Source organism: Saccopteryx leptura, chromosome 1 (genome assembly GCF_036850995.1).
Source record: "Saccopteryx leptura isolate mSacLep1 chromosome 1, mSacLep1_pri_phased_curated, whole genome shotgun sequence".
Classification (NCBI taxonomy): Eukaryota; Metazoa; Chordata; class Mammalia; order Chiroptera; family Emballonuridae; genus Saccopteryx; species Saccopteryx leptura.
The window spans coordinates 85,059,158-85,075,069 of record NC_089503.1 but is presented as its reverse complement, the minus strand read 5'-3'; the positions used below and the strand labels follow the sequence as shown (position 1 = coordinate 85,075,069).

The window sequence follows — 15,912 nt, the reverse complement described above, 5'->3', positions numbered from 1 at the left end:
ATGTATGGTATTGTATTTGTCATTTCTGACTGGTTCTTTTTTATGATTTTAATGTCCTTTTTGATGCCTGCTATCTCTTTATTTAGGTGCTCATTATGTCCATTCATTGTTGCTCTAACGTCCTTGAGCATCCTAAAAATCATTGTTTTAAAATCTACATCTGGAAGTTTGGTTACTTCCATTGCATTCAGTTCTTTTTCTGGGTATTTCTTTTGTTGATTCATTTGGTCTGCATTTTTCCGTCTGTCCATTTTGTCTGTTTATTAGGTAGTGCTGACTGACTTTGAATTTTTGTGGGGTCTTTATGAAGAAAATGGGCTCAGTGGTACTGTCCTCCAGACCACTTGTTTTTCTTTTTCTAGGAATGCTTCTTGAAGGTACTATTTTTCCTCTTGTTTTATTGATTATTAGATGCAGTTGGTACTTCCTGGGTACTGCTATCACTTCAGGCTGGCTGGCGCTAAGGGTCTGCCTTGATCATGAGTATTATACACTGTGCAATGTCTGTCCTGTTGGCTGTATTTATTCTCCACTGTGTCTGGTGCCTGCTAGACTCCAACTTTGGGTGTGCTGCTTTTGTAGGTAATTGAGTCTAGGGTTTGTGCTGTTACCCACCCACTACCAGTAGTGTTGGCTCTAGTTCTTTTTGTGTTGGTGTTAGCTGTTGTCTGTAACCCAGTGGGCTACCAGTCTGCAGCTGCTGCACTTTTCACTGTTTGTGTCTACGTTTTCTGTGCCTGGGTACTGTGGGAGGGGCCAGTCTGTGTATAAGGATCAGCTTCCTCATTTTTAGAGATGACAGTAGCTCTGTAAAAGCCTCAAGTTCTGTAAGATTTGTCTCCACTTCTCAGCTGCTCCTGCTCCTCCTGAAGCTGCCTGGTCTTCCCACAGAGTCTTCTTTATTAACACTGTAGTGTGGACTCAGACTGGCCTCATCCAACCAACCCCTTTACAGGTTGCACAGTTTGTGGGTTAGGGAAGCTGAGGTTGTGAATACAACGTTTGTGGGACCCCCTCCTTTAGGGGTTTCTTGGGCAGTATGGGGAATGTGGTCCCTACTTCAGAGCTTGATCCCTCAGCCACTGCTTGATATTCAAATTTTGTTTCTCCCCAACAAGATGAGCAGTAGGTTCAGAACGATTGTGACTAACAGTTCCCTCTGCAGAAGTTCTTTCAGACCCTGGTCTCAGGGAGGAAGACTGAGTGAGTCCTGTCCTGGGGCTGACTGTAACCTGCGAAAGTGGCTAAACCCCTCAACCAGATCAAACAAGAGACTCACTGGAACCAACACATTAAATGTCCTTGCTCCAAGCCTCTCTCCCTTCCCCCCATTGAATCTAGCCAAGCAGGACAGAATACCCAGCACCCAGGCCAGCTGACTGTGAAGCTCTATCCTATTCAATGCACATGAGCCACTGTGCCAGTGCTGGTTATAGAGAGTAGAACTTGCCTCAGCTGGGCTAGGTGTGAGGAGCTTTTCTTTAGAATGCCACTCTAGCAATGGTTGTTTGGTCCTGAACCAATGCTTTCCACAGCTGGTCCCTGGATGTGACAGCCCTGGGCCTCCCTGGCAGGAACCCAGCACAGAACAGTGGGAGACACTGCCCATGACTGGCCCTCAGCAACCTTCTTGGAGCTACAAGCAATTCAGAGTTTTTGGCTGCCTCTTTTTGGCCCAGGTGTACATGGAAATACCAAACTGCACTCCAAAGCTGGTTTTTACCCACACTGGGCCTGGGGAAAAGTGTGCTCAAATGGCCAAGATTCCCTGAGTCCCACTTCCTGTAGCCTCTGTCTGTTGGCTGCTTGTTAGGCTCAGCTGCTGAAAAAAAAAAACAAAAACAAAAAAAAACAAACCTCTGCTACAGTATAGAGGCTGTAGCAATTCAGGGATTAAGAAGGATAGTAGGTGTAGCTCCACTCCTTGGCCCCGGTTGTCAGTCTGTCCAGGTTTTTTTCACAGACCTCCGTAGGGTGTGGTCCTGGGATTCCAGTGGGTGTGGCCTCTGAGACCCAGAGGTGTGGTCTGCCTGATCTCCAGACAGTTTCACCTGTGTCTCCTGTAAGGTGGAAGCATCAGTCATAGACTCGGGAGAGTGTGTGGGGAGCTCTGGTCTCAACACTAGAAAACTGAGTCACTGATGCACCCTCTGCTTCCTGGCCTCTCAGAACAACCCATCACCATGATTGCGGTAGGAGAGACTCCCAAGGGCTGAGCAGCTGCTTTTCTCCAGGCTGATGCCACTCAGAGGGGATTGCTCTACCCAAAAAAGATTGTGACTGCAGTACTGAAGAATGATTCAGCAAAAGGGTTCTAGTGGCCATTCCCATAGTATCTCTTCCTGGGCTTCCAACCTTTCACTCTCCTCACACAACTCCAGTCCTCTCAGTTCTCCCCCGCCAGAGCTCTGGGTAAGTGGCTGTGAACGAGGTTTTTTTGTGCGGGTCCTTTTAGACAGAGTCTGCGTCTGAGACCTCTGTCTTTTCTCACAGACAAAAACCCAGCTCTTTTCACAACTAAGTGCTGTCTGGGTGCCTCTTCTAGGATCTGGGGCTCTAGGCTGGGGCTCCAGGGCTGGGGCTGAGGACCCACACCTCTCAGGGCAACCCATCTGGCTGTGAGAGTCCTTCTGGGCTGCTGCTAGCTCCAGGGAGAGGGGCAGCCTTTTCTGCATCTCTGCCCTTTACCAGTCTCCGGTGGCTTCTTTGGTGATCCTTGGTTATAGATTCCTTTTAGTTTAGTCCAAAGTTGGTTTTACATGATTATTGTTCTTAAATTAAGTTGTAATCCCATTCGGTCCTGGGAGGTGTCAGTTGGAACATCCGCCTACTCCATTGCCATCTTTGTTTTTCTCCCAGGACATTTTCTAATCATCACCTTCCAAGAAAGGCAATTGGCCAGGAAGCTATTTGCTTAAATAATCAAATAATTTTATACATAGCTAATAGTTGGGAATAAAACTCCACAAATACCACAAATTTTCTTGAATTATATAAAAGAATATGTCAATAAAGAGATATATATAATACTTATGCTTGGTCTGCAGAACAATAACTTATGTAGAGCAAAGAGCATATTTAAGCGTAGCACAGTAAAATTAACATATTTTATGACTTAGTCCCAAGAAACCAATATCAGGGTCTTTACTGGATGTCCACCTGGATTTAAATTCTAGTTCTGCTACTTAATAGCTGTGCAACCTACTGAAAGCTAGCTATTGTCCCTGTCTTCTTTTTCCTAAAAACAATAATGGGGATATTAAATTATCAGTAATGACTGTTGTAAGGATAAAATAAACAAGTGTGTGTTTTTCACAGTTGAAGCTAATGTAGATAATATACTCAGGATAAGATATAGCGGTAGTAAGAAGCTATTATCAACAAATAAAAAGAAAAAAACATTAAATGAATCAAATAAAATTTATTATTATTAGAGGCATCATGAGTATATAATAAACAGAGCTGTGCTTTGAAGCATATAACATGTGAAACACAGGAAATGAAAACTTATTTTTACTATTTCAAGACAGTAATTTACAGCGTCAGAGTAGAAAGAGGCCATTTTTGCAGACACCACAATTTGCTTGATGATTTCAGAAGACACACACACTATATTTAGAAAGTGAGGATACAAGGCCATTGCCAAAACTTCAGTGGGACTCTCCTAGTATTTAGAGAAATGTGCATGTTTATCTTGAGTTAAGTGTATCAGCATTTTTTGTTTTGAAAATTGTTGTAGGTGAGAGTGAAATATATTTAAATACTGAATAATATATTGAAATTTAATTATCAAGTACAATCAGCTCATTGAATATTATGGGTTTATTGGGGTACAGTAGAATTTTTTGTCATTTATCCATTCATTTATTCTAATTACTGTTTTCACCTAAGCTTTCTTTCACACATGTTCTTTGACATCTTGGAATTCCTAAATAGTTTCAAGTATAAAATGTCTGGTCAAGTGTGAACTTTAATTCTATTTCTAATGTAACAGTCATCTTCTAATCACTAGGGCTAGCTAATCCTTCGCCTGAGACCCGAAGGACTAGGGGAGTCTCTTATTTCACCTCTGCCCATCCTTCCAATGTTCAGATTTTCAGGGAGGATGCACTAAAGAGATATAAGGGGAAATGATAACTGTATTTTAACTGATTTATGCTTATAACCCTCACCCTACTGATTCATTCTAAGATGCAAGCACAAAATTCTTGATATTTTATGGGATCACATGAGCTTTCTTCAGAGGAGTTCATGAGGGCTTCCTCAACGCATGGATCCCTGATGTGGGAGGTCTGCTTTACCTTGACTACTTTGACTTCTCTCCTTTCATCGCCAACCCTTGGAAATTCACTACACAGAATCTTGCTGCTGGATCACTCACTCAGATCTACTCTTATTGAATAGTCGCCAGTAAAGTGGCTCAAGTGTGGTTTTCCTCCCAGTGTTCACCTGTCTCGCCTAAAGGTGGAAGCATAGGCAGCCTCATATAGATGTTTCTCTCTGCTTAGTCACATCTTTCTATTTCTCTGAAAATGCTAGTTAAATTTATAGAGATGATAAACAAATTAGTTGCAAAATTATACAGGGAAAATAAGATGTTACTTTTCCTTCATACAGACATGACTCAAAGTTATTAATGATTATTTTACTCAGACCACCCTTATATTATTTGAATAGGCTTTTTCCATAAATCATGCATTCCTAATGACTGTTCTCCCAGCCAATATCACTGATGTAATAATATATTACTCTATTGGGTGGGGAGAAGGATGTGAGATGATGGTGGGCAACAGAATCACTTAAATTACTTCTTAATATATCCTAGGAAAATGTCTGCCCCAAAGAGTAAATTTATTAAATAATAGATTTTTTTTTTAGAATTTAGAGAAACATTATTATTAAACTTTTTAACTTTTGGGCTTTATTCCAAATTAGAGATTATAGGAAAAACTCTCTTGTTCAGCATGTTAATAAAATACTAGTTTTAAATTATTAATTTTTTAAATTCCCCAGCAAAGCAACAATCCAGATGCCCTAAGAAAAAAAATCTCTTGTAGTGTGTTCTTTAATGACTATTTTCTTTGATTCTGTGATCAAAAAAAAAAAAATTAAAAGATGATTACTATCTGGGATACATTCTCCTAATAGTAACAGACTGTGTACTTTTCATTAGTGGACCTTACTTTTCTGGCACAGTCTTAACATATTTGTTATTCAATCTGTATTTAGTATAGCAAATTTCAGGAGCAGTTGATAGTTTCAGGAAGTTGACTTTTTGTCTTAGTATCCAGTTTGTACTTGCGAATATGTGCTGAGTACATAAGGTTTTTCCAATAATGCTGTCACAAGCAGGTGCTGCTCTCTCAATGATCTTAACAGTAAATCGTCTACACATTAACTAGTCACAACTATTCCTTGTTTGAGCTTTTATAAACAGCTCTGCTTCTAAAATATAAGGGCAGAAAAATATTCAAATACAATTCCATTTAATTGAAAAAGCAGAAAAAAAACAAAAATAATTAACCCAGTGTATTTTAACCTTTTCTTAAGCCCTTTGTTAGTTCTCTAAATACCTTTTTACCTATAAGAATTTTCTGAAGAATTGTATATAATTGTTGTAAATGTGCTCCCTCCCCCATGTGTGTGTATGTATATGTATATATATAATATATATATATAATTTATATGCAGATTTCCTATTTTAATTTTAGTAAAAATACTAACATGTATATTTTGTACATGGTGTATTGCGTCAACCTGGACAACTGTTTAATATTATTACAAGCCATTGATGCTAATTAAATCAAACATCAATATCTTAAAAATAAGAGCTGTTTAATTTTAAAATCGTGGAATAATTTTCCAATTCCAGAAAGGGTGAGGTTGTATTTTCATTAAAGATGAAGTACTGCCTGACTTGTGGTGGCGCAGTGGATAAAGCATCGACCTGGAAATGCTGAGGTCGCCGGTTTGAAACCCTGGGCTTGCCTGGTCAAGGCACATATGGGAGTTGATGCTTCCAGCTCCTCCCCCCTTCTCTCTACCTCTCTCTCTCCTCTCTAAAAATGAATAAATAAAAAATAATAAAAAAAGATGTAGTACTACTTCAATCTAGAGTTGCTTTTCATTCCCAGCAGTGTTGTACTTTAAAAATAGTTTAAGAAAAAAAATATAATACAGAGGTTATGAGACTTCTAGGTGAGTTAAATGTTTACTCTAAAAATTATAATACTAAGTTTCCTAGTTATATGTAAATGATGATGATGTTTACAAATTATAAAAGAATAAATCAGGCCTTAATTTGCCTGCAATTTGAACCAAGTTGATGACGAAAAGCATAGCCCGATTGCTACTTTCAAAGCTGTAGAAGTGTAAGCAATAAAAGAATTATGACTGCTTTTGCTTGGACTGCTTTTGACATGGAAAAAAAAAGGAATTTCAGTTGCATTGAACTGAATGAACAAGGCAAAAGTCTATAAATATCCTTAACCCTGCTGCTAAAATAGTCTTCCTAAAGTGTCATCCTAATCATATGATGGTGTGATGTTAAAATCTATTTAAAAGTTTCTCATGTCCCAAAAAATTCCTTATAAACTCTACACCAGGTCTGAGGAACTGCACAGTGTAGACCCAAACAACCTTTTCACGGTCAGTTCTCACCAACCTACTACTCAAAAATTATGTTTCAGTCAGGCTGAACTAAGCTCTACATGCAGAGCAAGACTCAGCCTCGCTCTGCGCCCAGGTCTTTACTTACAGGGCTCTCTGCCTGCACCTTACATCTCTTCTTCCCACATTCTACATAACAAATCTGTGTTATCCACCCAATAAACCCCTTTCTTTAATCTACATAAACTCCTGTGCTTCCTTTCCAGTCTACTTCAAAATTTCACAGTCTGCTTCTCTCTGTCCCCACTCTATATATTTGTTTTGATCTCCTCTTGTATTTTAAGGATGTTAATTCTAAATTTGATTAATTTACTTGTAACTCTCTTACCCTACCATGAGCTCATGTGATACTTGATGAAAGATCACACAGTATCCATATTTGCACTCCCTCCTTGACCATGTAATTAATATCTAAGTAAGTGCCTTGTGTGAAACAGCTCTTGGTGAATATCTTTTGAATTGAATATACATTATCATAGAGGGAGCCAAGAGATTCATTACCTTTCCTGAATGAAAGTAATAGGATGTATAAAGTGTGGGAGGTCTTTATACAATTAAATGATATTCTTCTGCAGTAATTTATTATTAATAGCTGTTAATTGTCTAGGGCATATGAAAATGATTCTTAATGAATAGATAAAAATAGGGACATATTTTTTATGCATTTGGGTCATGGGTTAGAAAGAGTTCAGTGCAATCTTTACTTTAGTACAAATTAACATTCTTCCTTTTCTCTCTCTCAAATTTTACAGAATAAATATAATTTAAAGGGTAATTCAAGTATGGTAGGGAAAAGCCAGTATTGCAAGAGCCTCTACTGAGGGGAGGAGGAATTATGCTACTGGTGATATTTTATTTTTGTTCTATTTCATCTCATAACTTTCCAAAGAAAGTTCTTTTCCTGAAGCACAGTTGCTTTGAGCTTTAGTTATTATAAGAAGAATAAAAGTAATCTTCTACTTCATTCATGGCATCTATATTGCACTCTGCGCTCTTCCATTAGTTTAATCCCAAACATTTGGTAAAGAAGTCAAATAAAAATAATTTTGGATGAAAATCATATCATTGGGAAATTCAACAGCAGATGACTGTTTAAAAAAAAAGGGGCATCTTTTTCTTTCCCTAATGATGGCTTTAAAAAGTAGTATCTGTTTATTAATTCTGGAACAATTATTTAATTTCTTACCATGTGTCAAATACTATTCTAAATGTAAAGGAAAAAAAACAGGCAATTATTACATGATAGACAACACATAACTCTCAAGTAACTAAAATAGCATGGCAATCTATTCAAAGAAATATTACACTATAGTCACAGCACTACCAGGCATAAATTTGAACTGTTTTTTCAAAATACTATCTTATACCTTCTTATATATAAAGAATGTTGAAGATATTTGTTGAAATTGAGAAAAGATAACTAATTATTATTGATTTATTACTCCCTGTAACACTTAATGTATTTTAGATTACATTGACTAAAACAAGAATTGTTCTGGTAATGTTGAGTCAAAGGCCATTTTGATTTTTTTAATCTCAAATACTTTACTCTCATGCTTTAAACACACTACCTCATCAGCAAATTTTGCTTGAGAGGATTTTGTAAATGACAGTGCACTCTATTTTTTTAAAATTATTTTGCAGAAATGGTACTTGAAAGTCAAAAATATGTAAATAAATGTAAAATATCAATTAATTCTTATTGAGCACTATGAGAAAAAAACAATAATTTGTCATCTGACAAGGAGAATTAATGCTCACCAGAAAGTTGTATAAATTATTTGAAGTAAACTCAAGGCAAATACAACTTGCAATTATAGGTGGACATGAAATGACTAGTCAACCAGGAGGAAAGTTTGTAAAAAAAGTACTGTTCAAATATTAGTAGTGAGACTATTTAAGGATGAAATAAATAGAGTAATGTTTTTAAAGAAAAATACTATTATATTTTAAAGTTTTACCTTTATAAGAATCAAAACTATTATTTAAAATATATGCATAAATTCTGGATTAGACAATCAATACACAGAGGAGCAGAAGGAGGCAGTTTCTGCCATTATAAGCTCCCAGTCTTGTCAAGTATAAATATATGGGAAACAATGTGTTCATTCCACTACTGGAAGGAGCAGAAGCCAACTGAAAGACACTGTTAATAAGTGTCTTTCACTTACACAATGAGAACTTAGAAGAATACCATAAAATTTTGCCTTTGTCTTTTCTTTAATTCTTAACACATTGAGATACACTTTTAGCTTTTGTTCACTAGGTTTAACAATTGCAGACAGAATATCAAATTCTTTCCCTTAATTTTTAAGTTTGAAATTAACACTGTGTCATTCATTCTTTGTTCTATTAACCTTCATTCAACTGCTTTTTTTATAAATAAAAGTTCAGTTATTTTAATGAATGTTTAATAGAAATTAAGCTTTTTTTTTTTTTTACAGGACAAAGAGAGAGTCAGAGAGAGGGACAGACAGACAGGAACGGAGAGAGATGAGAAGCATCAATCATCAGCTTTTCATTGCCAGACCTTAGTTCATTGATTTCTTTCTCATATGTGCCTTGACCGTGGGCCTTCAACAGACCGAGTGACCCCTTGCTCGAGCCAGTGACCTTGGGTCCAAGCTGGTGAGCTTTTGCTCAAACCAGATGAGCCCACACTCAAGCTGGTGACCTCGGGGTCTCGAACCTGGGTCCTCTGCATCCCAGTCCAACATTCTATCCACTGCGCCACCACCTGGTAGGCAAAAAATTAAGCTTTTGATGTCTATACAGATTAATATGCATCTCAACCTTAGTTCATAAATTAGATACTACATATATTCTGGGTTTTCAAATATAGATATCATAATATATAATTTTTATTTATCTTTCCATTTAGCTAAGCATTTAGCTACTCCTTTTGGTAAAAATAGTCTAGATTTATTTTTATGTAGCTATCCATTCCCTTTCTCATCAATATGTTTGTGGGGTTGATTTTAATACTTGGGTCTCTGGGTAAGGAAAGGTCTCTCTATTTCTTACTCACAGTGATTCATCTGGGAAAAGAGATAGGTGACTCAAAATTGTCTACTGTGATCATAAATTTTGTTGGAATCATTGTTAAAAAATTGGAAAAAAAAAAGAATACTATTTTATAAACAAAATTTAAGATTGGAGAGACTGGTGGGTATCAATGCCATCCTACTGGAGATTGACTGAGAGTCAAACCCATTCAAAGCAAAGAAAAATTAAGTCAAAGATAGAATACCTTGCCTGCATAATTTGAAGTTTCCGATCTAGTTGAGCCTAAAAATCATTGCTATTTCTTAAACTTCTCATTTATTGCGACCAATAATCCCCCCACTTTTTATTGTATAAACTATTCTGAGCAGGACTGTTGTCACTTGCAGCTGAAAAAAAACCCTAATTAATATAATTCTAATTGGCAAAAAAGTACCAAGAACCCTTGTGAACTCAGAAAAAGAGTGATCATTCTGGTAGAGAGATTATTGAATAATCAATACCATAACACCTGATCCCAAATCTAAGAACACAATGAAATTTAGATCACTATCTCTCTTTTAATTAGCATTTTACTAAAAGCAAAGCTTAGAGAGGTTGACTCAACATTTATTCTTAAATCATCTTTCATTGAGAGAGTGACTGATATTCCACAGCTCAATTAAATGTACAGGAAGCCTTACAAAGTACCTAAGAACACATTAGTTGAAAATTCAGTCACTAAATCTTCTCCAGATAATATAATTAGTATTTTCTATTTTGTTGTTTAATACAGAATCAATCTTTTTTTAGTATTTTGAAACAACCATGTTTCTCATGATCTATTTAGACCACAACAGCTTTTGTTAGAATTCAGCAGAAAACCAAAGGCTTTCTTTCTTTAGTAATACTGTATGGCTTTAATTTCATTAAACCAAACAGAGTGTGAGCTCATTTACATTTAAAACAGCAGGGTGTTGTAAATTTTATTTTAATATATGATCTAAAATAATTAGGAGCAAAATGTCTCCTGCTATAGCAAATATACAGTTATTAACTTGCTGAATCCCACATGCCAATGAAAAGTTATGTAAATGAAGCAGCATTTTCACATATCCAGGTACTAAGCAACAAAAATAAGATGTGTTCAATGAGTGCCTTGGTAGGGGAGAAAGTACAACACAACACTCTTAAAAAGATTCATTGTGTAAGTACCTGTACTAAATAAGGTGTAAACCACCCAACTGTGTGTATTTCTGAAGTAGGCCATATAAAATGAGTCTGGTATTATCGTCATTTTAGAAAACTCAGTCAGCTATTTAGAAAATAGCAGAACATAATAACCTCAAATGCTGAGTGGATAGCAATGCTTAGAAAATGTTGTCGATACTATATTCCATTTATTTAAAGTCACGCTATAGAAATCATGCCACACAATTCTATATTCATTGATAAAATTTTTCTATGATAGTTTCTGTCATACATATGTGGGCAATGATAAGCATATTGGGAAGGTGATTTTGCATGTCTGACCAATCACCATTTCTAATTTTCAGCATAACTTGCCTATCATATAAAGAAAGAATACATTTGTAATCATAAATATCATGGTTGTGTTCTTCTATATAGCCAATACAATAAATAAGAAAGGATTAGTATTCACTTGCCTGAACCAAGCCTTCTAAATAGGATATAAAGTAGTACACAAAGCATTATTCCCAAAATTATAAGCAAATTTTAATCAATAACTATTTACAAAACAATATCTGTTCTAATATTATAAATATTTGACATTCATTATATTTGAAATCAAACAAATTTTAAATTTTTTTGGTTTGAAATTATTTGAAGCTGTTTTTTGGGCATCTTTTTCTACATCCCCCTACATATTCATATATATTTATATTAATAATATAATTTTTCACAGATAGCTTAAAATATATAATCAATTCTCTTAATCACTGAAAAACAATGCATTCCCTTGATAGTTTGTTTGACTTTAACATTTAAGCCACTTCTTGGTTTCAGGCTTATTGCACGCTCAGTTCCCTCTGACTGGCCTGCTCTTTCCTGCTCTGTCTAGTTGATCCAAATTTAAGATATCAATTTAAATGCAATTCTCTGGGGTAGTCTTTCTATATTGCTCTTTCATAATACCTTGTACCTATTCTTACCATAGCCCTTATACTATGATAAATGTCCTTTTACAAATAGAGATATAATTGAGATATAAAATTGTGTAAGTGTAAGGTTTACAATATATTAGTCTATACACTTATATATCATGATAAAAATCTTTTTAGTTTCTGTTCTCTACAACCAGGCTCTGTTCCTGGAAGGTAGAGACTATATGTTGTTTGACATTTGTGTCTCTCTTGGCTAACACAGCACCTTATAGAAACTAAGCATTGAAATATTTATTAAATAAATTCATTAGAAGAAAATTTCAAGAAAAAATTTTAAGCAATAATTTTAAATGTAGATGCTTAACTTTCTCTAATTTTCATGAAGTTTTTATTATTTTTTCTATATCCATTGGTGTACACTTAATATTCTCTTTGACAAATTTATAATTTTTTTAACTTGATAACTCATAGGCTCAGGAATGTGCCTTCTGTAGTGTTCCTTCCCTATGTGTGTCTGAAGAAGGAAAAGCACCATGAGGTTGCATCCTGCAGAGAGGCTAGCTTTCCATTGCCTGGCTCTTCCATGCCCATAATTTCATATGCTACATATAGCTTTCCTGGGGTTTCTACTGGTACTAACTGCTGGGCAATCAGTCTTTATAGTTAACTATTTTAAACACAGCTTTATTTATTCACTTTCTGTTTTGTGTGTAAACAATCAAAGAAAATCAAAAGTCTTTAAAATCCTGCTAAATAATTAACTCTTCACTCAGTCAGAATACAAACTATTTCTGAAATATCAAAAAAGTGCATACAATTTTTTCAATATTATGATTAAATATTGTATACTGGCAAAGAACATATGTTTATGTTTCATTTCATTGTAAACTTTTAAAATATTATTTTTTTGTTTTTGCATTTTTCCGAAGTGAGAAGCGGAAGCAGGGGGAGGCAGACAGACTCTTGCATGCACCTGACCAGGATACACCCGGCCCACCAGGGGGCGATGCTCTGCTGCAACCAGAGCCATTCTAGCGCCTGAGGCAGAGGCCACAGAGCCATCCTCAGCACCGGGGCCAACTTTGCTTGCACGGAGCCTTGGCTGTGGGAGGGGAAGAGAGAGATAGAGATAAAGGAGAGGGGGAAGAATGGAGAAGCAGATGGGTGCTTCTCCTGTGTGCCCTGGCCCGGAATTGAACCCAGGACCTCCACATACCGGGCCAACACTTAAAATATTTTAAAATGTATGTTTTGAGATAAAGTTAAACACAAGATTACAGAATATTAAAAAAGAGATTGTCAAGTTAGTTATGGACAAGATACACAATGTGCACAAAGAATGAGAATTCTTAAGAGTTAGACTTGAGTACCGACCTAATGATTAAAATGGTGTGGCTCTGAAGTGAAATAATTCTCAGCTGTTAATTGATATTATCCTTGAGATTTTTCTCTCATCACTTGTAAAAAAGAATATAAACATTGATGTGTAATGCAACATAATTATAAATTAAACATTTTCAGGGCCCTGAACTGATCTAACTAAATTTTATTTCTTAATAGTTTACCTATCACAGGAGGTCCTCAGGCTATGCCAGTCTTGATATACATTTCGAATTTGTGACGCTCACTCCCATAAAAACTTAAAGTTGAGACGTATTACGGCTTAATCATTTTTTGTTGCTACAGTACAGTGTACAGTTCAGTATTTCATGTTCTTTTCTATTTCTGTGTCTAAGTTGTATTTTTATGTCCTAGATTATAATTTTACAACTGTGTTAGGATAGGTAAGTGACTTAGACTAGGGTGTGTGTGTTTCGACATACAAGAAAATTCAGGTTATGTCACTGTCTTAGGAACAAAAGTGTGTGTTGTAACCAAAGGACCCTCTGTATAGGCTTTTAAAACCTTAATATATATTTCTTTGAACCTATTAAACTTATTCTAATAAGAGACCAAGTCACTGGCCTGGAGCTCAAACCAAAAGTCGGTAGTAGCTGTAGAATTGGAGCTGTTGGAGAAATCCCTCAGGATGAGTAGAGGGAAAAAATACAGTCCTCAGAGCAAGCACCAGATTTCAGTTTTTCAAACAAACAATGGCCCAAGTCTAACAGGATTGACTATTATAGTAGCTCAGCTAGTCAAGCAAGCCAACAAAAAATGTTACCTTAGGTGAACTACAGAGAAAACACAATAGTTAAACAATGGTTAGCATGCAGAGTAACTTAGGTAGATGGAAACTAAAATAAAGATAATATCCTTATTCAGTTAAAAAATCTTAATTATGTCTTGAAGATAAAGTCTTCCTTACAGGCTATAACTTTACCTTAGCAGGTATATTATATACCATGGATTACATCATTTCATAGTTGTCTTGACAGTTCAAGAAAAGGAGAAATATCTTAACGTGTTTCACTGGTTGTCACATTCAGTATTATCCAGGCATTAGGCAATATCTGTCTAGTGTTGTGTTCATCAAGAAGATACTATATACTAATCCCCAATAGAAGCTACCCATGCCATAACAAGAGTGATTAAAAATATTTTAAATGGAAAGTGTATTCTGGATCAGAGAGCTAATATAAATTGATATGCAGTCATTCTTCATTTGCTGAAGTTGATAAAATTTTTAAAGTGTGACCTTATGTCTGAATGTTTTATTTTGATCTTTTGCAATTTTTTTTTAACAGGGACAGAGAGAGAGTCAGAGAGAGGGATAGATAGGGACAGACAGACAGTAATGGAGAGAGATGAGAAGCATCAATCATCAGTTTTTCGTTGTGACACCTTCGTTCTAAGTTCATTGATTGCTTTCTTATATGTGCCTTGACCGTGGGCCTTCAGCAGACCAAGCAACCCCTTGCTTGAGCTAGTGACCTTGGGTCTAAGCTGGTGAGCTTTTTGCTCAAGCCAGATGAGCCCGCGCTCAAGCTGGTGATCTCGGGGTCTCAAACGTGGGTCATCAGCATCCCAGTCTGATGCTCTATCAACTGTGCCACCGCCTGGTCAGGCGAAATTTTGCAATTTTTATGTAAAAATTCAACAGCTGGCAAAACTTGAGTTAAGATCAATTAATAAATTACCTTGTTTTTATAGATGAAATTTGTTTTAATAAAAGTTGCAAAGAAATGGCTTAAGTTAAATTAAAGATATTTTAAAAAGTTAATTTTGATTTTGATAAAATACTTTATTATATGTTTTTCTGAAAATCAAAATTAACATTTTATATTTCTTTGACAAATTTATAATATAATGTAGCCTATACTGATCTTCTAGCACAATTTTAGGGTCTACAAAATCATTGTTAAATATCTAGTCTTGTGGAGATTTTTGTTTTGAGAAAAAGCATGGAACTGCTTTTAATAATTTTGATAATATTAAATGGGACAAAGTGGATAATATTACTACAAGCATTTTATTATTCTGCTTTTTTCATTTGATGATATTGATATAGACTATTAAATTATTTTATTAGACTTAACTGAACTGTCTACTAACTTTTTTTTTTTTTTTTTTTTTTCATTTTTCTGAAGCTGGAAACAGGGAGAGACAGTCAGACAGACTCCCGCGTGCGCCCGACCGGGATCCACCCGGCACGCCCACCAGGGGCGACGCTCTGCCCACCAGGGGGCAATGCTCTGCCCATCCTGGGCGTCGCCATGTTGCGACCAGAGCCACTCTAGCCCCTGGGGCAGAGGCCAAGGAGCCATCCCCAGCGCCCGGGCCATCCTTGCTCCAATGGAGCCTCGGCTGCGGGAGGGGAAGAGAGAGACAGAGAGGAAAGCGCGGCGGAGGGGTGGAGAAGCAAATGGGCGCCTCTCCCATGTGCCCTGGCCGGAAATCGAACCCGGGTCCTCCGCACGCTAGGCCGACGCTCTACCGCTGAGCCAACCAGCCAGGGCCTCTACTAACTTTTTAAAAATTAGATAATCTAGGAGCCATAGATACCCATGTGGAATCAAAGTACATGAGACGTGTTCATTATTTCAAATTCTGACATCATGCACTATGGTGAAGTTAACCAAATACTTTGCTATCCAAATCAAGATATTTTGATTGTGAAAAAGGGGATATTAATAATTACCCTGGTATAACATCCACAAACAGGATCAGTGTCAGATAAACCATAATACATGGT

General features: G+C 36.3%; 1 protein-coding gene and 1 pseudogene across 2 annotated transcripts in view; one reads left to right on the top strand and one right to left on the bottom strand.

Annotated features, from left to right (window-relative positions):
* LOC136389702 (eukaryotic translation elongation factor 1 epsilon-1 pseudogene) overlaps positions 1–14,281 on the top strand; it is a 43,801-nt pseudogene extending 29,520 nt beyond the window's left edge.
* Positions 1–15,912, bottom strand: part of CNTN5 (contactin 5) — a 1,309,320-nt gene that overhangs the window by 706,886 nt on the left and 586,522 nt on the right. The window lies entirely within an intron of this gene.